At 45.2% G+C, this 23,473-nt stretch overlaps 1 protein-coding gene across 3 annotated transcripts in view; it reads right to left on the bottom strand.

Annotated features, from left to right (window-relative positions):
- Positions 1-3,797: 3,797 nt before the first annotated feature.
- Positions 3,798-23,473, bottom strand: part of mbd2 (methyl-CpG binding domain protein 2) — a 143,279-nt gene continuing 123,603 nt past the window's right edge. For all 3 annotated transcript variants that reach the window (XM_085974767.1, XM_085974753.1, XM_085974760.1), the window contains one exon: positions 3,798-4,911. The gene's annotated coding sequence lies outside the window, so the exon portion shown is untranslated. The remainder of the gene's footprint in view (positions 4,912-23,473) is intronic.

Raw genomic sequence — 23,473 nt, 5'->3', positions numbered from 1 at the left:
TCCACTGTCTGCAAGACTCAAGTCAGGTGTATGATGAAATACTCATTAATTGCTTGGATTGGTGCAGCTCCAACAGCACTCAAGGTTATCAATGCTATTCATTTCACTTGATAAGTGCCCCAGACTCAATTTCCACTTCCTCCACCAGTCATGCATTGTAGGTACAGTAAATGTTCCCACTTATTTTTTTTTGGTGTATGGTCCCTTTAAGTGGCTACGCGGCCCATTCAAATTTTCACACATGCGCAGTTTCTCCCATATAAAAGCCAGTAAGTGGCCTACATGGGACCTCCAAACAGCTGCTCAGCCGCGCAGCTCAATGGGAATGTTGAGTGCAGTACATTAAAATCTACAGCACTACTGCAGGAACTCACCACTCATGTTGACCGCTCCTCCCAGTCCTATTACCTCTACCAACAAAAGGACAGGAGCAGCAAGATCATGGGAACACCGTCATCTCCATTTTCCCCTCCTAAGTAACACACCATCTTGACTAAGACACACATCGCCACTTCTTCATTGTCATGGAGTCAAAACCCTCAAATTCCCTACCTAACACCATCATGAGAGCACCAACACTCCAAGGACTGCAGTGGTTCAAGAGGACTCCAGCAGCAATGTCTTGGAACTGCAATGGTTGCCCTCCAACAACCTTCCTTTGAGCCAAGAATGACTCCAACCTACCATGACTGGGTTGCAGAGAAGCAAACAATTGTTGCTTAAGTGCTGCACACTATTTGATAGTCACTGTCCTAGCTGGGGCCAAGAGGATTATATACATTCATATTATGGTGAGTTATGTTGCTTGTAAGAATATTTGATGCCCACACTTTAGTTGTTTAATGACTAACAAATGTCAAATAGTCTCCTGGGGGCAAAGGCAATGGCAAAAAGCTAACAGCAATACTTTGGGGACTTGTTTTGGCTCCAAGATGACATGCCTGGTGATGGGACCTTTGAATAAACTTGGTTACCTATTACTAGAACATGTCCACAATAGTTCAGGGCACTATTAATTAACCAGTCAGCCTGGCTTGCTAATGGGACCTGGCGAGGTAGATCTGTCCTAGAATTGGGATTGTTTCCACTTGGCTCAATAAGAATCATAGAAATTTACAGCACCGAAGGAGGCCATTCGGCCCATCGTGTCTGTGCCGGCTAAAAAATAGCTATCCAACCTAATCCCACTTTAATTGCTCTTTGTCCATAGCCCTGTAGGTTACGGCACTTCAAGTGAATATCCAAGTACTTTTTAAATGCGGTGAGGGTTTCTGCCTCTACCACCCTTTCAGGCAGTGAGTTCCAGAGCACCACTACCCACTGGGTGCAAAAAAAAGTTCTCCTCAACTCTCCTCTAATCCTTCTACCAATTACTTTAAATCTATGCCTCTTGGTTATTGAACTTTATGCTAAGGGAAGCATGTCCTTCCTGCCCACTCTATCTAGGCCCCTCATAATTTTATACACCTCAATTAAATCTCCCCTCTGCCTCCTCTGTTCCAAAGAAAACAAACCCCAGCCTATCCAATCTTTGCTCACAGCTAAAATTCTCCAGTCCTGGAGATCTTAACGTTATAAATTTGTGCTTGGAAATAATATCCCTCGGAACAGCATCAAATTCGGTTCCAATCTCAGTTACTGGTGTAAGGGAATTAAGAAACGTCCAATTGCGATGGCTGGGAATTCGAAGGCAGGACAACTGCTTGGAAGGCAGCTATGCTCACTACTAGAACAGCATCGCTCACTGCCAGAGAGCAATCGGGTGTTTCTTGTGGAGTTGGGGACTGACCAGTTCCCTTTGGGTTTCTCATACTTAGATCACAGACAGTAAAAACAATCCTAAACATCAGCCCCTAAAGAGACTGTACCTTGTACCAGGAGTCTCGATAGCAAAATACTGCAGATGCTGGAAATCCAAAGTAACAGAAAATGCTGGAAAAACAAAGGGTTTGTCAAGACAAAGAGTTTGACCCGAAACATTGACTATTTTCTCTCCACGGATGTTGCCTGGCCTGCTGAGTTTTTCCAGCATTTACTGTTATTACCAGGAGTCTTGACGCCGGTTTAGCTCCCGCAGCAGCTCCCGTGAATAGAAATCAATTATCTGTGATGTTTCGTTTTTGGAAAGACTGAGCTGGGATGTGTCCCGTTACAGAATGCTGTGAATGGGAATGTGTTCCTGCACGTTACAGACAATTTGAAAGCGAACAGAGAATAAACCTGAATTTGGACTGGACTGTAAAGCCGTGTCTGAAAATTGTGACAGGAAATGTAGAATAGCACAACACAAGAGAATGTAAATTCTTTGTCTGAAGGCGCTCCTGGTCTTACAAATGTATTGGCTGGCTTTTCAAATTTGAAAAATCGTTTCGGGTGTGACAATTTGGCGCCGTTATTTTCAGCCCTTTTCTCATAACCTTGCAAGCCAATGCCCTACCACGCAGTGGGGGGAGCCCTAGCTGGACAAAGCAGTCCTAATCCTCCCAGTGCTGTGTGTTGGTTAAGCCACACAGCTTTGAACTCCATCAGTACCCCAGTGCACATTTGGGGATCTCTAAGCCTTGGCTGTTGCCAGCATGCATATAATCTCTCTGAAGTTAGGTAAGTGGGGTGTGTCCCTACAGGGAGAAGGAATGCGCACCCTATAGAAGATAGGAGCAGGAGTAGGCCATTTGTGGCCCCTCGAACCTACTCCGCCATTCAATGAGATCATGGCTGATCATCCAAACTCAGTACCCAGTCCCTGCTTTCTCCCCATATCCCTTTAGCCTTAAGAAATATATCCAACTCCTCCTTGAATATATTTAATGAATTGGCCTCAACTGCCTTCTGTGGTAGAGAATTCCACAGGTTCACCACTCTCTGGGTGAAGAAATTCCTCATCTCAGTCCTAAATGGCTTACCCCTTATCCTTAGACTGTGACCCATGGTTCTGGACTCCCCCGCCATCGGGAACATCCTTCCTGCATCTAGTCCTGTTAGAATTTTATAAGTTTCAATGAGAGAATTTTATAAGTTTCTTTCGGACAATCAGAAATTTTACCTGTGTGGATTTCGCAGTAGCTTGATTTGAAGACTCCCAAATATGGCAATGAGCTTCTCCCATTGTGTCAGACTGTTAACCAAAATTAAAATGTTGCCACTAAAGGGACAATGTATTCTATTTTCAGTAACTGGAAATGGTTATTCATTTTACAATTAACACAAATTAATGCAAGTGAAACAACTCGACTTGCACCTCCGCTCCACCCGCCCCCCCCCCACAATTCAAACAAATCACTTAACTACAATGTTTTGTGAAATTATCTTTTAAATTGAGAAAGCTAGCTGAATTGTCAAGATGGAGGGATACCACAGAGATTAAAAACAGTAGAGAGAGAAAGTAATAGTTTGGGTTTTTAAAGGCTGAAAAAATGTAGAAGGAAGCAAAGATGGAGGAAATAAATAGCTCCACAGTTTGAGGTCCAGGCAATGAATGAGATAGAACACAGCACAATGAGCTTTGATTTGAAATAGAGTCAACATGAAGAGAAGAGGAAGAACATATTTTCAGCTCAATAGGTACAAGAGGGAAAGTTCATAGGAGCACTTACCATAGTTATGAGAGATACAAGAGGCTGTGATGAAGAAAGCATGGTTGAAGGCTACAGCTGAGCAACACTGCCCCTCAGAGAAACCTTTGCCTACAAATTGTTCAGGAGAGCTATCAAGAATTACGATAAAGAAACACTTATATGCAAGTCCATCATTCTCGGTGAGAAATGGGAAACAAAGCAGTTTTCCATTAACAAGCTATGCAAATGTAAACTAAATTTCTTTATTTTGTGGTAATAGATTGTACAGATGCTTTCAGGAAATAATTATAAAATCTGTTTAAATATATATATCCTTTTAGCTTTACTCTCAGTAATAAAGCCATAGGTTATTGATTCCTAGGCCACATGATAAACTGAAATCATTTATGTACAGCGCAAAAAAATATTTTTTTTTATATCTAGAAGAGCATATAACATTGCACAGTGTCACAGAATGTGATTATTTTTTGCAAAGATATTAATGACTAAAGAAAAACACCTCTTTTTAAAAAATATATTTAACACATATTTCAATAAATCTGGTGTTGTTGAACTAAATTCAGCCGTATAACATTGCAACTTTTCCACCATTGGGGATCCCCTTGCTTTCCTTTATGAAATGCACAGTATGGTGTTCCTGTCCATGCTGTGGTCAGAAGGATTGTGTTGTGAGTTGTGCTGCTCACCATTTCATTTATGACAAGATCCTAATATCTGTTGGCCACACACTGACCAACCAGCAGCTATTTTTCCTGGGCCGGGGAGAGGGAGAGGTGGGGAAAGAAAGAGAATGCAATTCAGAAAGAGGATGTGGTTATGCACTGAAGCTATACTGATTTTTCTTTACAAGCGAGTGCTGCAACTTAAGCTGTTCCAGAGTTGAGCATCATTCAAAACCAAAAATAAGATTTCCTATATATAACATCTCTGCTTTGTTTAGACAACACCCAACATTTTCTGGAAAGCTTTACAGCTCTGTAGAAGCATGGACCAGTCACAATCCTTTCTAGAATGCATTGCATGAAAGAGAATATTCTGCCCTCTTCAACATGATGGTAGAAATGAAGAAAAATTACAGTACAGGCTGGATTTATCCACAACACGTTTCAGTGAAATCAGCTATGAAGTGGTTACACAAGTTTTACTGCCCCTTCTTCCCCCCCCCCCCCCGATTTAAAAATCTGAAAAGATCCAAGTTGTATTCTGATCCTTTTTCAGCACTATCGTTGAAGTCTTTGCCCGAGTAGGACTGATTTCTTTTCGATCCTATGTGCTTGGACGTAGCCTTCAATTTTATGGGTTTGGGATTATCAAGTGCAAAATAGAATGCAATTACCTGCAACGGTAGAAAAAAAATCAGCAATCACTTCAGAGAACAGTTAGTTACAAAAACAGAACAACAAAGCCAACAATTTTCTCTCCACTATCCCCAATGGAGCAAGCATTTTTTTCTTAATTTTGTCCCACTATAAATCACTGATTAAATCTCAACTGGAGTAGTGTCCAATTCTGGGCACCCTTGGAGGCTGCAGAGGAGATTTACTAGAATGGTTGGTAGCAGGGATGAGGAACTTCAGTTACATGGAGAGACTAGAGAAGCTAGGAATGTTATCCTTAGAGCAGAAAAGGTTATGGGGAGATTTAATAGAGGTGTTCAAAATCATTAAGGGTTTTTATTAAGTAAATAAGGAGAAACTGTTTCTACTGGCAGAAGGGTCGCTAACCAGAGGACACAGATTTAAAGGCAAGAGAGTCAGGGGTGAGATAAGGAGAGTTTTTTTATGCAGTGAGTTATGATGATCTGGAATGCAGTGCCTGAAAGGGTGGTGGAAGCAGATTCAATAGTAACTTTCAAAAAAGAGAACTGGATAAATACTTGAAGGGGAGAAAATTACAGGACTATGGGGAAAGAGCAGGGGAGAAGGACTAATTGGATAGCTCTTTCAAAGAGCTGGCACAGGCACGATGGGCCAAATGGTCCCCTTCTGTGCTGTAAGAGTCTATGACTTGTACACAAGAAATGAGATTTTTGGAATGTCACTAAGCATTTTGATTCACCCGGTTAACTCAAGTTAGACTGAATGGCTGAGCAAATACAACGGAACATAAATAATTCAATATTTGGATACAGCAAGTTGCTCCTGCCTTAACTCATTTTGATGCACCCATCATCTGGTCTAATAGTATCCTAACTAGGATCTTATTATAGGATCAGGCTAGGGACTTAGTTATCCTGTTAAAAAGTACCTTCCAACTAATTATTAAATTTCTTTACTGCTCGTCAAATGCAAAGCAATAAAAAAAAATCTAAGTATAGATAACTATTTCTATTATAAACAATCCCATCTGAAAGATTAGCCTGCTATGCTCTACTCCCCCATATATCACAGGAAAAATCCATTATTAGTATCCAATCACAGTATCTACTACTAGGATTTATTCTGGCCCCTTGAAAATTTTCACAAACAATTCCCAAGTTGCAAACACCCTTCTGTGGCTGACATTCTGAAGTGAGGGGAGGAAGGTAAAATGACATTTGAAGGCTTAGTATTACAAATTAGCAAGAGTAAAGAATGGATATCGCACACACCTCTTCTGTAATGGCCCCCAACAATTCTACTGTTAACGGTTATGTTTTTGGCTACAGTATATTTCAATGATATTTAACAAGATTCAGACATTAAACAGAAAAAAATGTTACTGAGCACTATGCAATGTGCTTAACAGTATTCTTAAATCAGACGGATGTTCAGATAGACAGATAAAATTAAGCAATTATAGCACCAAAATAGCAGTTGATTTCAGGGATCAGCTCAGTATACATGTAATTCAGAGCGGTTTCCCAAATTGAGGGTGAATTTGAACCATTTCTTGGTTTCTTCCGATTCTGAACCTGACCAAAAAAATGTTGTGAACTTTACAGATTGTGAGACTGACTTATACCTGACCTAGAATGATTGCTTTCAAAAAAGGAACATTAAGAGGTTAATTCAATACCACCCCAGGGTATTAAAAGAAATAGGTGAGGAAATTGCAGCACGGTGGCATAGTGGTTAGCACTGTTGCCTCACAGCGCCAGGGACCCGGGTTCAAATCCGGCCTCGGGCGACTGTCTGTGTGGAGTTTGCACATTCTCCCCGTGTTTGCGTGGGTTTTCTCCGGGTGCTCCGGTTTCCTCCCACAGTCCAAAGATGTGCGGGTTAGGTTGATTGGCTATGATAAATTGACCCTTAGTGTTAGGGGGATTAAATATGTGGGGTTACGGGGATAGGGTGGGATATGTGTAGGGGTTACGGGGATCGGGTGGCATATGTGTCGGTGCAGGCTCGATGGGCCGAAATGGCCTCTATCTGCACTGTGGGGTTTCTGTGATTTCTGTGATTAGTCATAATTTTGTAAAGCTCTTTAGATTCAAGAATTGTGGCCATGCATTCAAAAATCACAGAAGTTTACTTTATTTAAGGGAGGGAGGGAGATACTAAGTGACTACAGACCTGTCAGTTTAACATCACTTGTGGGAAAGTTCCTGGAATCTATCAGAGAGAGAGGCTGGAATTTTCTTGCATCCGTGCAGGCAGGATTGGAGGCGGGTCGGGAGTGAAGGTTGAACTAAATCGGAGCGGGTCAGGAACTCGCCACCATCCTGCCTCCTCGCGCCTTACACTCGGGTGCGTTTGCCAGCGCGGCCACGACCTGAATGGCAGAGGCAGGCGAGCTAATTTAGATTATTAGGTACTTGTTAAACGTTTAAGTGTCTTTTTAACCCTACCTTTCCACTTTCACTGCATGAGCACGGGAATCACGCAACTCGGGAACCATGTCTGTGAACCGGAGGCGGAAGTTCAGTGGCCATTGATGGAACTCGTTACTGCACAGCATGGAAAGCACAATTATTTCTCCCACCTGACACTATAGGAGGGATGTGGTTGCATTGGAGAGGGTGCAGAGGAGATTCACCAGGATATTACCTGGGCTGGAGCGCTTCAGCTATGAAGAGAGACTGGACAGGCTGGGGTTGTTTTCCTTAGAGCAGAGAAGGCTGAGGGGGGACCTGATTGAGGTGTACAAAATTATGAGGGGCATAGATATAGATAGGGTAGATAGAAAGGAACTTTTCCCCTTAGCAGAGGGGTCAATAACCAGGGGGCATAGCTTCAAGGTAAGGGGCAGGAGGTTTAGAGGTGATTTGAGGAAAAACTTTTTCACCCAGAGGGTGGTTGGAATCTGGAATCACTGCCTGAAAGGGTGATAGAGGCAGGAACCCTCACAACATTCAAGAAGCATTTAGATGAGCACTTGAAACACCGTAGCATACAAGGCTACGGACCAAGTGCTGGAAAATGGGATTAGAATAGACAGGGCTTGATGGTCGGCGCGGACACGATGGGCCGAAGGGCCTCTTTCTGTGCTGTATAACTATGACTCCTGGTTACTTTCCTAAGGCAGATGCTGTTGCTGAGTGCATTGTCAGCACAGATTTAGCTTTCTGGAGATTGCAATTGTTTTCAGCAAATTCAGGAACCACTGTCACCTCACCGGTACCACCTTTCACACCATTGACAGAATGCTTCTGTCATCGCTACTTGACCTGCATTCTATTACATTAGCATGGGTGCTATTTATACTGTCTCACCTTGGTCCTCAGAATCGGACCACGATGAGCCCCAGCACCAACACCACAACCTTCTCCTCAATGACCTGATACTGCACAGTACAGAGGGCATCAGCGCAGGGCTGCATTGCGCCGGAGGCAATACCCCCGACACAGGGTATACAGGCAGAGGATGAGCTTCCTCAACATGACTGAGCAGCAATGCCAAAGGAGGCTCAGGCTATCGCGCCAGGTCGTCGCAGACATTTGCAGCTTGCTGGAGCAAGACCTGCAGCCCAGAGTAGTGGGTGGACACGCCTTACCAGAGGCTGTCAAAGTCACCAGCACCCTCAACTTCATCGCCTCAGGCTCCTTCCAGGGATCTGCAGCAGACATTTGCGGCATCTCGCAGTCAGCCACTCACAGATGCATCACACAGCTCACCGATGCCCTGTTTGACAAGTCAGCCAATTATATCAACTTTGCTGCTGAAGAAGTGTGTTACTGAGCGCCACTGGGCTTTGCCGCTCTGACTGGCTTCCCACGGATGCTGGGCATCATCGACAGCACATTTGTGGCCATCAGGGCACCCCATCATCAACCAAGAGTGTTTGTCAACTCCAAGGGCTTCCACTCCCTCAATGTGCAGCTGGTCGGCAACCATAGTAAAATCATCATGCATGTGCGCGCCAAATTCCCTGGCAGCTGCCATGACTCTTCCAGCTTGCGGCAGTCCACCCTCCCTCAGCTCTTCGCTCCTCCAAACAGGCTTTCCGGCTGGCTGCTTGGAGACAAGGGCTATCCACTGAAGACATGGCTCACGACACCCTTGAGGAAGCCAAGTACTGAGGCCGAGGAGAGGTATAATGAAAGCAACATTTCCACCAGATGTGTCATAGAGCAGACAATAGGCATGCTGAAGATGCGCTTCAGATGCCTTGACAGATCTGGAGGAGCCCTTCAGTACACACCAGCCAGGGTCTCCAGAATCGCCATAGTCTGCTGTGTCCTGCACAACATAGTGTAGCAGTGAGGATTAGCGCTGCATGAGGAGCAAGGTTCTGAGTGCACAGCCTCTTCAGAGGAAGAGGAGGAGGAGGAGGAGGAACATCAGTTGGAAGACAAGGGGGAGGAGCAGGAGGAACCTCCGGTCCAGATCCCACCAGCACACGAGCACATTGCTGCCCGGGAGGCCAGGGATGGGCTCATCATGGCCAGATTTACTAAACTTCAGGCATTAGACCCATATCGCTGCCATATGCTGTGCCAGGTTCCCATCATCCCATGGCAACATCTTAAGCATCCCTACAATGACCAAGCTATTCTTTTCACACTGACCACCATTGCTGGAGGTAACATTATGTCACACCATACACTCACTAAGCCACTTCCAAAGTTGCAGAGAAAATTGGTCATGACCGGAAAATAAATAATTAATATGGGACATCAGAGTAACGGAAGCTTAACAGAGTTATTTAAACACCCAAGTGCTTACCCTTGTGCAGTTACTTGTGTGTCATCTTTCTCTTACGTGTGCTTCTATGAAATGCAACCCCTGTAACTTCAGCCGAGGTAAAGGAAGTCTTCTCACCTCCATGCTGCAACTGCATAGGCACTTTTGGCAGACGTCCTCTGGGTCTTGGAGGCTGTGATGGCCCGGCCAAAGTCTGCTCCTCCTGCGACTGTGCAGAGGCAGACACGGCCTTCGCAATCCCAGGAGGCTCTGATTGAGGGGGATGCAAAGGGGGAGAAGTGTGAGCGCTTTGAGAGGAGCCCCCACTTCCATGTCCCCTCTCCTGGTCATCCCGCTCATGGGCCACCCGCACTTCCCTGCTAGCAAAGAGCTGGAGAGCACCTTGCTGCACAGCAATGGGGCCATGAGGATGCAAGTCTACGTTGACATCCCGACTAGAGAGGTCTATGAGCCTCTGCCATCTATTCTCCATAGATAGCATGTGCTCATGTGAGTGGCGCATTAGCTGCTCCATGCAGGTGGCCATCCTTTCCATGAAAGAGCCTACAGTCGCCATCGCCTGCGACATGGAGCTGCTCATGTTGGAGATGGGACTCCTCCATTCTCTGCACATTTGCTGACACTGCGATCGCAAAACCTGTCAAAGCCTCCTTCACCTCCAGGATCGCCTTCTTTCTGGATGGCCCCCCGTGGCTCAGCGTCTGTATGCAGCTGTGCAGAGCTGGGAGCATCCTGTGCCCTCTGGCGAAGGACTCTCCACCATCGCTTCTTGCTCACTTGTGACACACCAGGTGACAACACTATTTCGCGTGGGATCAGAGGTGTGCGTATCTGCGCTGGTGCTGGGTGCGCTTATATCTGCTGACGGCGGGAGTACTTTCACCACAAGGACTACAACGGTTCAAGGCGGCGGCTCATCACCACCTTCTCCAGGGCAATTAGGGATAGGCAATAAATGCTGGCCTTGCCAGCGACGCCCACATCCTGAAACAATTAAAAAAAACCTGAGGCTGGAGGCTCCTCTGAGGAGTCATCTTCCTCTTCCTCCTGGACAGTGGGGGGCTCTTTAAGGACCTGTGGGAGAGTAAAGAGATGATTTAGAAATGTCATATCAAGAACAGATAACAAGACCATAATGCATAAAATGAACATTCACTAGCTGCTGACATCAGTCACTATGAGTGACTGTTGTATGCCATGTGGTTGTATGAGATGTAATTTTGACACCAGGTTGCCGAGATGTCCCCCTCTCTCCATCTCCCACCGCCAGCTGCTCTGCAATTCCTGATACTTCCAAGGCCGCCTCCTCTGCTGCAGTGAAGGTGGCCAATGATGGAGGGTCATCGCCAGTTCCCTCCATCTTATTGTGGGCTCTCTTCTCCTGAAAGGAGGGAAAGAAAAGTTTGAGTGAGAGTGATGGAATGAGTGTAAGGAGTGGATGGGTTACATCATTAGAGGGTGACTGTGACGGAGTGGGGTGCCAATGCCAAGTGGCCTCCTTGTGCGTTGTTAGTTGGTATGATTGCATTAGGATGAGGGTGTGTGGTGTATGTGCCTTTAAGTGCAATTGTGGTGTATGTGCCTTTAAGAGCCCCAGGTGTGCGTAATGCCGGTAATTGCCACTTGGGCTATATAAGCCTGTGTATTGTGTATATCCTTTAGAACCCCCCCCAGACTTGCTTAGTAAATACCTATGAACCAACTCCTGTCTTCAGTGTCTTTATCTACACACGGACACTACAGTGGCGACGAAGTGGAAACGGAATTACCTGCAATTCGGCAGCACCTCAAGGACATCGATTCCTCCAGCGTCCAGAAGACTCAAGGAAGTAAGAGAAACTGTGGTTTCACCAGCTGGCCAAGCTGGTGGCAGGTACTGCGCTAATCCTTCCTGGGCGTCAGGCTGGGGCTCCAGCGTCGGGCTCTACAGCTGAGACAGGCAGCGAAATCGGAGGCAAGCAATAACGGACTGGGAGGGTGCACTCGGGAGACGGCCGGCGCAGCAAGCAGGTCAGCGTTTAGACCTCCGTCGGGAACGAGTCTCCAACAGTGAATAAACGGAAACCACAGTAAAACAGCGTCGTTATCGGTAGCAGCGGCGGGAAAGCGCAGGAAGCGCCATATCGTTGCTACAGAGAGAAAAAAAAAATAGCGCGGGAAGCGCCATATCTTTTTTTTGAAATGCCTAAGTCTGGCAATATTGATGCTTTTGATAACGAAACAGAGCCTAACTTTGGCAATATTGATGTTTTTGATAACAAGATAGAAGATTGGACCACATATGTAGAAAGAGTGGAGGTGTTTTGCACCGCAAATGGAATAGAAGATGAAAAAAAAGCTTCAGTGCTTCTGGATCTAATGGGCGCAGAAACATACAAGCTGTTACGCAACTTAATCACTCCAGCCGAACCGATGGACAAGAATTTTGAGGAGATTGTTGATACCCTACACTGCCAATTCGAGGCAGGACTGGCAGATTCTCTGCAAGACAAATTCATCTGCGATCCCCTAAGTGTAGAAACACAAAAAAAGGTATCTTCTGGAAAAGATTTAACACTGGACAAGGCTTTCAGTGCAATAGGAGCGGCAAAGATACAGCAAAGGCCACAGGACTTCGGCACCCATGAAATGACGCGGGGTTTCAAGAGATGTTATCGCTGCGGCAGATCCAACCATGACCAGAGGGATTGCTGGTTCAAAGAAAAAGCATGCAGGCGATGCGGAAAGATGGGACACATTCCACGTGTATGCCGATCTGAAAATAAAAAATCCACTAACGGGAAAAGAATCAATAAGGAAAAGCACAGAAAGGTACAAATGATGACGGACAGTAGCTCCAAAGACCAGAAGAGCGATAGCGACTCCGGGAACAAGAGACTAAGCTCTCTCAAATTACATAATGTAATTGCCAATGAAGATTACCAGACCATTTGGGTTACCCTCATAATAGCAGGGTCCCCAGTTAAAATGGAGCTAGATACAGGATCAGCTCTAACCGTAATAAATCGACGAGATTACGAGAGGCTATTTTCGCATATACCTCTAAAAGACACATCCATTATCTTAAAAACATATACGGGGCAGAAAGTATACCCCAAAGGAAAAATAAAGGTGCCTGTGGTATACAATGGCAAAGAAATACAAAAGTTGTATTTATACATTCTACAAGATGGTGGTCCACCGTTGTTGGGACGTGAATGGATAAGGAAGATACGTTTAGACTGGCACTCCATTCAGGCACTGACGGTGACCAGTAAGGAAAAAAACAAGGATGACATCATACCTGAACGATTAAAAGACATCTTGGCCAACGCCAAAGAAGTGTTTCAAGAGAAACTAGGAACCTTGAAAGGCATCACCGCCTCAATAAAAGTGGAAGATGCAGCAATTCCAAAATTTTTTAAGGCAAGACCGGTGCCATACGCAATACGTCCGGCAGTCGAGGCAGAGCTGGAGAATTTGGAAAAGGCAGGCGTATTATCCAAAATAGATTGGAGCGAATGGGCAACACCCATCGTTCCAGTCATGAAAAAAGCATTGAAAAATAACTCTGAGGAACAGAGAAAAATTCGCATCTGTGGGGACTTTAAGGTGACTGTAAACCCGGTCCTTCACACGGTACAGTATCCTCTTCCGAGGATAGAAGATATTTTCGCCTCACTATCCGGAGGAAAACGTTTCACAAAAATTGACTTGGCACAGGCATATCTACAGATGGAGGTTGAGGAGACCTCTAAAAAGTATCTCACAATAAACACACACAAAGGCCTGTACCAGTACAATCGACTGGTTTTTGGAGTAGCATCAGCTCCAGCTATCTGGCAAAGAGCTATGGAGCAAGTCCTGCAAGGGATTCCGGGGACTCAGTGTTACCTAGACGACATCCTTATAACAGGAGAAAACGACAACGAGCACCTTGCCAATTTGGAGCAGGTGCTCACTAGGCTGAAAGAACGGGGCCTACGAGCAAATCGCCCCAAGTGCGAATTTTTCCAAAATCAGATATCATATTGTGGCCACATAATTAATAAGGAAGGGTTGCATAAGTCACCTGAAAAAATTGAAGCAGTTATAAAAGCCCCAGCACCTGAAAATGTTTCACAATTGAGGTCATTCCTGGGATTAATAAATTACTATCATAAATTTTTACCGAACTTATCAACTATTCTACACCCTCTTAATGATCTTCTACACACAGGAGTGATTTGGAAATGGAACGAAGACTGTAAACGTGCCTTCCATAAATGTAAAGACTTAATCACATCCGAGAAAGTTTTGGCTCATTACAACCCATCACTACCAATCAGACTGGCGTGCGATGCATCCCCTTACGGCATAGGAGCGGTATTGTCCCATAGATTCCCTGATGGCTCGGAACGGCCGATAGCTTTTGCGTCACGCTCATTGAACTCAGCTGAGCGTAACTATTCCCAGATAGACAGGGAAGCACTCAGCCTGGTATGGGGAGTGAAGAAATTCAACCATTACCTACACGGACAAAAATTCACCTTGCTGACTGACCATCAACCCCTCATCTCCATATTCAACCCTAAGAAAGGTGTCCCCATTATGACGGCACAAAGACTACAGAGGTGGTCCCTTTTTCTAGGGGCACACCAATACAACATTGAATACAAAGGGTCAAAACAGCATGGGAATGCTGACGGTTTATCGCGCCTGCCGTTGCCAACGATAGAAGAGGCACCTACAGTAGACCCAGTAGAGATATTCCACTCTACCATAGTGGAATGTCTACCGGTGACAAATTCTGCCATTGAAAGGGAGACCAGAAATGACCCTACTCTCTCACGGGTCTACGATTTAACAATGAAGGGATGGCCAGCACATGGCGAACCACTGTTGCCAGCATTCTCACAAAGAAGAGAACAGCTGTCAGTGTGCCGAGGAACCTTGATGTGTGGATCCAGAGTGGTGATTCCACCCAAACTCCAGGATAAAGTGCTAAAGGAGCTTCACGAGGGGCATCTGGGTGGAGTGGAAATGAAGAACCTAGCTAGGGCGTTTGTATGGTGGCCAGGTATCGATGGAGACATCGAAGACATGACCAAGAGCTGCCTAGGATGCCAGAAGGTCCAAAATGCTCCGCCACAGGCCCCTCTACATCCATGGGAGTGGCCCTCATCTCCCTGGCAAAGGGTGCACATCGACTTTGCTGGTCCATTTATGGATTCAATGTTCTTAATCGCAGTTGATGCACACTCCAAGTGGCCGGAGGTAATAAAGATGTCCTCCACCACCACGGAAAAAACCATCACAGTATTAAGGACCATATTTGCCAGGAATGGGCTGCCGGAACAGATATGTTCTGATAATGGACCGCAATTTGTGTCCGAAGAATTCAGAAAGTTCTTAAAGAACAATGGGGTAAAGCACTACACGTCCGCCCCATACCATCCCGCCACCAATGGATTGGCTGAAAGGTTTGTCCAGACCTTCAAGAAGGCCATCAAGGCCATGGGTAATGAAAACATAAAACTTCAGCACAAGGTGGATAACTTCTTATTTGCATATAGGAATGCAACACATATGGTTACAAACCAAACTCCCGCCATGATGTTCTACAATAGAAACCTAAGATGCCGGCTGGATTTGGTCAAGCCCAACATCCGAAGGGACGTGGAGAACCGGCAGTTTCAGGGCATGAATGAAAGGCCAACTAGGGCCTTCCAGATAGGCCAACCGGTTTTGGCCCGGGACTACCGTACCGAGAAATGGCAGCCTGGAACTATCTGCACACGACTAGGACCACTGATGTATACCGTGGACATCGGAGAAAGCATAATAAGGCGCTATGCTGACCAAATCATCAAGTCATCCGAAAAGGGACAACCTACACCACCACGCTATACATCTAACGATGAAGTAGAGATACCCATATCTACCTCCGATCCGGTGATACTGGAACCCGATGAACCCGACACTGGCCTTCAAGCCGAATCAGCCTTGCCAGAAGAACCTACTACACCACCAGAAACTACTACACCCCCGAGGCGTTATCCGGACCGAGTCAGGAAGCCTCCTGAGAGACTAACTTATAATTAATTAATACAGCAATGTATATTATTTTGCATATAACATGTAATTAATAATTACTTAAAATATGATGTACTAGTTAGCTAGAAGGGGAGGAATTGTGGTGTATGTGCCTTTAAGTGCAATTGTGGTGTATGTGCCTTTAAGAGCCCCAGGTGTGCGTAATGCCGGTAATTGCCACTTGGGCTATATAAGCCTGTGTATTGTGTATATCCTTTAGAACCCCCCCCAGACTTGCTTAGTAAATACCTATGAACCAACTCCTGTCTTCAGTGTCTTTATCTACACACGGACACTACAGGGTGGATGTGAGGGGTGGCTAGTCAGAAGGGGATGCGATATGTAGAGAGAGGGATGGGTGATCGTGCAAGGTATGTTGGAGAGTAATGATATGCAGGAGCAGGCTTGAGAAGGCAGAATGATGGGGATGTGATGGGAGGCACAGCAGGATGAAGTTGAGTGTGGCTTTGTACTCACCTTTCCTTATCTAATGAGATCATTGAAGCGTTTCTGGCACTGCACACAGGTCCTCCTAACAACATCCCTGCTGTACACCTCCTCCGCAATCTCCAACCAGGCTCGTTTGGTCTGCTGGGGAGGTCTCTTCCACCCATCAGAAGGGAAGAGGACCTCCCTGCGTGCTCTAACTCCCTCCACAAGCATATGGAGGGAGTCGTCCGAGAACCTCGATGCAGCCCTCTGCCTCTGTTCAGTCATGTTTCCAAGGTTTTGCAACACTCCAATGCAGTGCCTGCACAATCCTAGATGAACCTTCAAATGTACTGTGGCCATGGTTCCTTTAAATATCCCGGCTGAAAATGAGTCATTAATGAAGTCATCAGACCCGCACCATTTAATAGGGCTGGGTAACATGCAGGGCTGCCTTAATAAGCGCCATTAAGGGAAAGTCGTTCTGAGGAGTGGCATGAAATGGGGAACGGGGTCCCGACTTGCCACGCCGACCACCCGCACAGGTAAAGAAAATTCTGGCCATAGTGACTGAGCATTTGGACAAGTATCAGTTTCATCAAAGAGAGCCATCATGGATTTTTTGTGAAGGGTAGGTCACGTCTGACTAAATCTCCCAAAACGTTGCGAATGCGGTGTCAATTGAAATTTTCAAGACTGAGATCAATAGATTTTTGTTGGGTAAGGGTATTAAACAAAGGCAGATAAATGTAGCTGAGGTATAGAACGACCATGATCTGGTTGAATGGTGGAGCGAGCTCGATGGGCTGAAGGCCCTACTCCTGTTCCTAAATGTATCACCTTGTGGTTGGAGGCCAGGGGGTGGCGGCGCCGAAGGGAAAAGAGGAAAAGGTGGGAGAATTAACTAGGAAAATGCCATTAGTAACTATACTATTATTTTGTGTCCAAGTTTAAGAGAAAAGATGAAAGGTCTCATCTAGGAAGTTGAATGCTTCAATTTAACCGAGTAGCTTTCTGCCTACCCGCGGGTGCAAGCCCCCGACCTGCCTTACCTTGCGCGCCGGCAGTTGAGCTGTAGGGCCCCGTGGAATTCCGATCCGGGGCCTGGCCCAGCTGCCGGCGCGCCGTGCTTGCGTGTCCCAGGGGCGCAGTTAGTTCGATGCGTCCCCTGGGATCACGTGGGCCATGGGCAGCCAATCGGAGGAGGGAAAAGCCCATTCATAAGTCTTGACAGGAAGTGCTGTCAAGACTTATAAATACTACAGCCCCAAAATAGCAATAAACCTTCAAATACATTTTTTTTTAAATCACATTTTTTAAATAAACTATAAATTACATTAAATAACTATTTTAAACAATAATTTAAATTTTTGAAAAAAATAATTTTATATTCTAACGGGGCTAAAAATAAACTTACCTTGCTTTAAAGTATTTAAAAATAATAAACCTGTGGAAAAAATGTTTTAATTTTAATTAATTGACCACTTACTTTATAAAAAGCAGGCCTTACGCCTGCTTTTTAAATTTCTAAATTCTAAAGACTTAACCTCACAGGAAAAATCTGTAAAAAAAACGTAAGTTCAAAGCGCACGGGCAGACACCCCTGCGCACGCGTTCGACCTCTGAACCCCTTCGTTCAGAGGAACGGAAGTGCCGGTTTCCCACGCATGCACGAAACCGCACTTCCATTGGGCTTACGGGCGAGTACCCAGCGCGTACTCACCCGTAGAGACCTGAATTTCTGGGCCAAGAACTAAGAAAGAAGTTGTGAGACACCTCAGGAAATAGATCGGAGTTGTTCTTTGTTTGATTGCAAATATGTGAAGGGCACTGTAGATAGTATTCATTAGAGTCTTGCTGAAGATGTGAAAGTAGTTTTTACTTTTTGAATAGCAAACCTATTGACCTACGGTTCCAACATTTGTTTCATAGTTTTTTTTGTTAGCTTAAACAAAAAAGTAATCACAGATAGGGTTTCTTATATCATTCTTTTTAGAACAACATGGTTTTAAGAAAGGCTTTAAGTTGACTTGGAAATGTCAGGTCCCCGAGGCTCAGTCATTAAAGGTTAGCTATAGCAGATTTCCCAGTATGTGTTGTAACTGGGTAAATTGTATTAATTCAAACACAGTCCTTCAGTTTCACTGTGTAAAAGCCCCGAGTTATGACCACAATTAAGTAATCGCATCTGATCTTTTTTCTTTAAAAAAAAAAGGAGCCTTAGGTATTCATGCCATGGGCCTTCCTTCAGCCAATGAGACCATGTTTCAGCTTTGTGTGCCGCCGAATGTACTAACTTACAAAGATAACCAAATGAAGAGAGTGTCATTTTAACACCCGACTTCAACCCCTCAATCCTATAACTTTTTGGAAGTTAAAATTCCTTACCTTATCTAAATTAACCCCCTTTAGCTGCTTTGTAAAGAAGTGCCCTACAAGCAGAACATCAGCATTGCTTTTAAAAAGAAAGTTCTTCGTAAATCACAATGTGTTTCATAACTATGGTCATCTGTTACAAGTGCCTTGTAAGAACAGCAGACAGTAGCTTGAGAAGATGGCAGCATCTACAAACATACCCTGTTAACTAGAAGTAACTTCAGTGCATGAGGAGGAGGAAATAATGAGAAATGGGAAATCAAAACAACCAGAAAAAGGCAGAGCATTTCCAATTCCACCTATGAAACCTTTCTAGAACAAAAATTAACCAGACAGAATAAACCTAATCTTCCACACTCATTGATGAACCAATGTTATGTTAGAAGAATTTTTTTTTAATTTTTTTTTTTTTTTTTTAAAAAGGATAAAATTGTTTTTGTTCTCCTTCACTTCTGTAAGTTTTGTGCTCAAGGCAAGACCTACTAGTGCATTTTGGATACCTGGCGTGAACATCAAGTACATCCTGGTCAAATGTACATCCCTGGCAATTAGGGATGGGCAATAAATGCTGGCCTTGCCAGCGACGCCCACATCCCATAACGAATAAAAAAAAGTAGCACGATTAGCTATCGAGCAAAGCTACCTATACAATGCCCCAACAATGTGCCTAACGTCTGCTGCATCAGTGTGACATTTTGATTTTATATTTGGGGGTCAGTAAAGGAGTTAGAAGATGAAAACCCAAATCAAAGCAACTGTAAACAGCATAGAATTCATCAGTTATGGAATAAAAGCTTCAAGGTTAAACTCCTCCTCCGATGTTGTACAGTTTTATTATTGCATAAAAGGTAAAGACAAGCCTTAGACAAACATTACATATATTCCAATAGAGAATATTTGGAGTCTCTGACCTCTGGATGACCTGCTGTGCCTTGCTGATTTGCAATGTTGTGAACGTGCGAACAGGAATGGACTTTGAGTTGAACCCCCAGCAGGACAAAAGCTCGCCAAAAGCATATGTCTAAGCAGGTTTCGTAAAAGGAGTTTGCAAGGCCACACTCAAAAATCATTTAAAAGCAAGATGGTAGAGACATTTCCAGCAGTTTTCTCTCTACCAGATCAAATATAGTTATCTTGTACTTGCCATGCCCATTTTCCCATTGGGAGTCAGGATTCTTTGTTTAAATTTAGAGAGAGTTACTGTATTTTCTGCTAATTAAAAATGCTTCATGTATTGCAGATTTTCCAAGATGCCACTTAGATGGCCCTGTAACTCCTGCTGAGCAGTAATTTCCACAGATCACCATGATGAATAAATGCACTTTTGGCCTTCCGCCTCCAGCAGCTCTTTAACCATTATACTGAATATTGGCAGAGAGATTCAGGTTAAATGATGAGGGTTTATTAGAGCCCCAGTGGCAAGACCATTTTACACTTGGTACTCAGCCACAAAGCAGATGAGAAATGATCTGTGACAGAATATTTAAACAATGTGCACGGTGATTCAGAATTATTATTGACTTCATGTTGTACAGTGCAATAAAGGTACCATAAATACTGGCATATACAACACTCACATCTAAATCTGAAATGTAATACTCAAGTTTAAATTAATCAAACAATTTTCATATTTTTGATTAGTGTTGTGCCCAACAAAATAACTAATTTCCCTTTGGCTGTAACAGTTGTGTGGTTTAACCCAATTTACAATGCAACAGCCAAACATGTGTGGAGGATAAAAAAAACTGAAATCGCATCATGTGACGAGCAGTACTAGACCAGTATTATTTTTTATATATAAAAATTGCTTCTTTAAAACTTATGGTATAAACTGTAACTCTAAGCAAATCACTATGATGTTATAACTGAGTAACCCTGAATATCATTTTATGTTACTTGTAAGGAGTACCTTCAAAATTCACTCACAGAATAAGAACCATGAGACAAGTCATTTGTTATATCCTGTCCAACAGTGCAAGAAAAGCACGGCCAAGACTAGAAACCTCCATGAAGGAAGTCATGGATATGACTGCCAATTGTACATTGCCAAGCACTCTGGTACATCACTTTTGCACCTCTCTTCATTTCTTTTGAATCAAACGATCAATTATTACATTTTATAAAATTAATCAATATTTAGGCTGAACCTTCTAAAGATAGAATGAAGCCTTGAAGGGGAGCATTGTGGAGCTAATGGCGTGCAGATTTCAATTACATCACCAAACAACTTAAAATTCTGAATTGGTGTTCACCTTAAGGATCCTGTGTTGTAGATTTAAAACTGCACTGCCATTCATAGAAACGTAGAAGATAGGAGCAGGAGTAGGCCATTCGGCCCCTCGAGCCTGTTCTGCCATTTAACGAGATCATGGCTGATCATCCAAATTCAGTACCCTGTCCCTGCTTTCTCTCCATATCCCTTGATCCCTTTAGCCTTAAGAAATATATCCAACTCCTTCTTGAATATATTTAATGAATTGGCCTCACTGCCTTGTGTGGTAGAGAATTCCACAGGTTCACCACTCTCTGGGTGAAGAAATTCCTCCTCATCTCAGTCCTAAATGGCTTACCCCTGATCCTTAGACTGTGACCCCTGGTTCTGGACTCCCCCACCATCGGGAACATCCTTCCTGCATCTAGTCTGTCTAGTCCTGTTATAAAATTCTAACAGGACTAGACAGATTCTAAGTTTCAATGAGATCCCCTCATTCTTCTAAACTCTAGCGAATATAAGCCTAATCGACCCAATCTCTCCTCATACGTCATTCCTGCCATCCCAGATATCAGTCAGAAGTCATACAGCACAGAAAGAGGCCCTTTGGCCCATCGCGTCCACGCCAGCCATCAAGCCCTGTCTAATCTAATCCCATTTTCCAGCATTTGGTCCATAGCCTTGTATGCTATGGCATTTCAAGTGCTCATCCAAATGCTTCTTAAATGTTGTGAGGGTTCCTGCCTCTACCACCCTTTCAGGCAGTGAGTTCCAGAATCCAACCACCCACTGGGTGAAAAAGTTCTTCCTCAAATCCCCTCTAAACCTCCTGCCCCTTACCTTGAATCTATGCCCCCTTGTTATTGACCCCTCTACTAAGGGAAAAAGTTCCTTTCTATCTACCCTATCTATGCCCCTCATAATTTTGTACACCTCAATCAGGTCCCCCCTCAGCCTTCTCTGCTCCTGTGGACTGAGCCAAACAAAAACAAGAGAGGGACGCACAATGTGAAATGCCCAGAGAGAAAAGTGGCAGAGTCTCAGAAACAAGAATGAGACAGATTTTGAGACAGCACGCAACAAGTAATGGCAAGTACGAGACACCTACCTATATATCTGGATGTTCCAGGAATTGAAACAGTAAAACAGAATGAAACAAAAAATTGAAAAAAATGGACAGAAGTCAAAAAAATTAGTGAGAACACAAAATAGAAGTACATCAGGCATTAGGAATAAAAGCCACAACACAAAAATAAGATGACCAGTACAGTACAATGAGGTACACCATATAATGAGAGTTCCACTGATTTTATATACAAGTGTAATCCATCTATATATGTAAAGCGGCTCTTCTGTCTGTCCGGATGTCCGTCTGTCCTCACGTGTTCTATACGTTTGAAAGTTATAGAGCGTACCGACGCGTGCGTCGCCTCAAAAGAAAGCTTGCGATTCCGGACCGGTCATAGGCGTATTTACGTTTCGGCCGGACAAAAATCCCGCCCGCGGTATCTGAAAAACGTTCAGCGTTCCGCTCATTAGCATCTCATTAGTGACCGTGTGACGTCGAGGTCGACCAATCGGACGGCGGGTTCTGGCGCGTGCCGTCCTACAGTTGACTGTCGAGTGACTCGACGATTGACCAATCCTACGCTTCGGTGACCTGACCGGTCGACCAATCGGTGCGTGTGGGCGGGCCTTATTCTTCTGAACCGAGGTGAGTGGCCGCCATCTTGCTTCCATTCTTTTTCCCTGCTTTCTGCGTCTTTCTTTTCAAATATACATTTCCAGCAAAATAAAATTGAATTTATTAAATTGTTTTAAAAAAAACTTCATTCATTTGTAAATATTTTTTCTAAACTGAACATTCTTTTTCCTACCTTTTCCCGTTTTCTTGTTAGGCCTGAAAGCCTGGGACTTTCTTGCCCAGCCAGGCCCGAGCTAGGGCTTCTGCTAAGCTCCTCACCGCCCCCCGTGTCACGTTACCCGGGGCAACGGCGTCAGCCACGAGGGTCAGGGTGCGCGCGCAGCAGGAGCAGGTGAGACGCGACGTCGGATCTCGGCCTTGGTCAGCGGGAAGGGTTACCCCGGCAACCAGAGCCGCAATCGGCGGACTTCAAGCCGGCTCGGGCGGGGCTCGGAGGGCGGTTGGTGCTTGGAGAGCGGCGCTCTCGGCCGGGGGGGGGCTGGGGCTCGGAGAGAAGAGGCCGCCAGTTGCACGGCCCCCGTGACGCCAGCACGCATGCGCACGGCACGCCACTGCGTCTAGGATTTTGGTCTGCGCAGTGGCGTCGGTGAGAAGTTGTTGGCTGGAGAGGGAAGAGATGCTTTGAGGAGATGTAGTGAAAGTCAAATCGGGTCCTGGAGTCTGCAGGAATTAAAGATTAATCTGGACACGACTGTGAGCAAGCAGGGGGGGGGGGGGGGGAAGAGAGAGCGCGCGACTGGGGGGGAAGAGAGCGCGCGACTGGGGGGGAAGAGAGCGCGCGACTGGGGGGGAAGAGAGCGCGCGACTGGGGGGGGAAGAGAGCGCGCGACTGGGGGGGGAAGAGAGCGCGCGACTGGGGGGGGAAGAGAGCGCGCGACTGGGGGGGGAAGAGAGCGCGCGACTGGGGGGGGGAAGAGAGCGCGCGACTGGGGGGGGAAGAGAGCGCGCGACTGGGGGGGGGGAAGAGAGCGCGCGACTGGGGGGGGAAGAGAAGCGCGCGACTGGGGGGGGAAGAGAAGCGCGCGAACTGGGGGGGGAAGAGAGCGCGCGACTGGGG

Source organism: Somniosus microcephalus, chromosome 2 (assembly GCF_052327205.1).
Source record: "Somniosus microcephalus isolate GS21.2 chromosome 2, FLI_Smic_1.0, whole genome shotgun sequence".
NCBI lineage: Eukaryota > Metazoa > Chordata > Chondrichthyes > Squaliformes > Somniosidae > Somniosus > Somniosus microcephalus.
The sequence above is the reverse complement of the archived record's forward strand: the minus strand, read 5'-3'. Positions and strand labels throughout refer to the sequence as shown.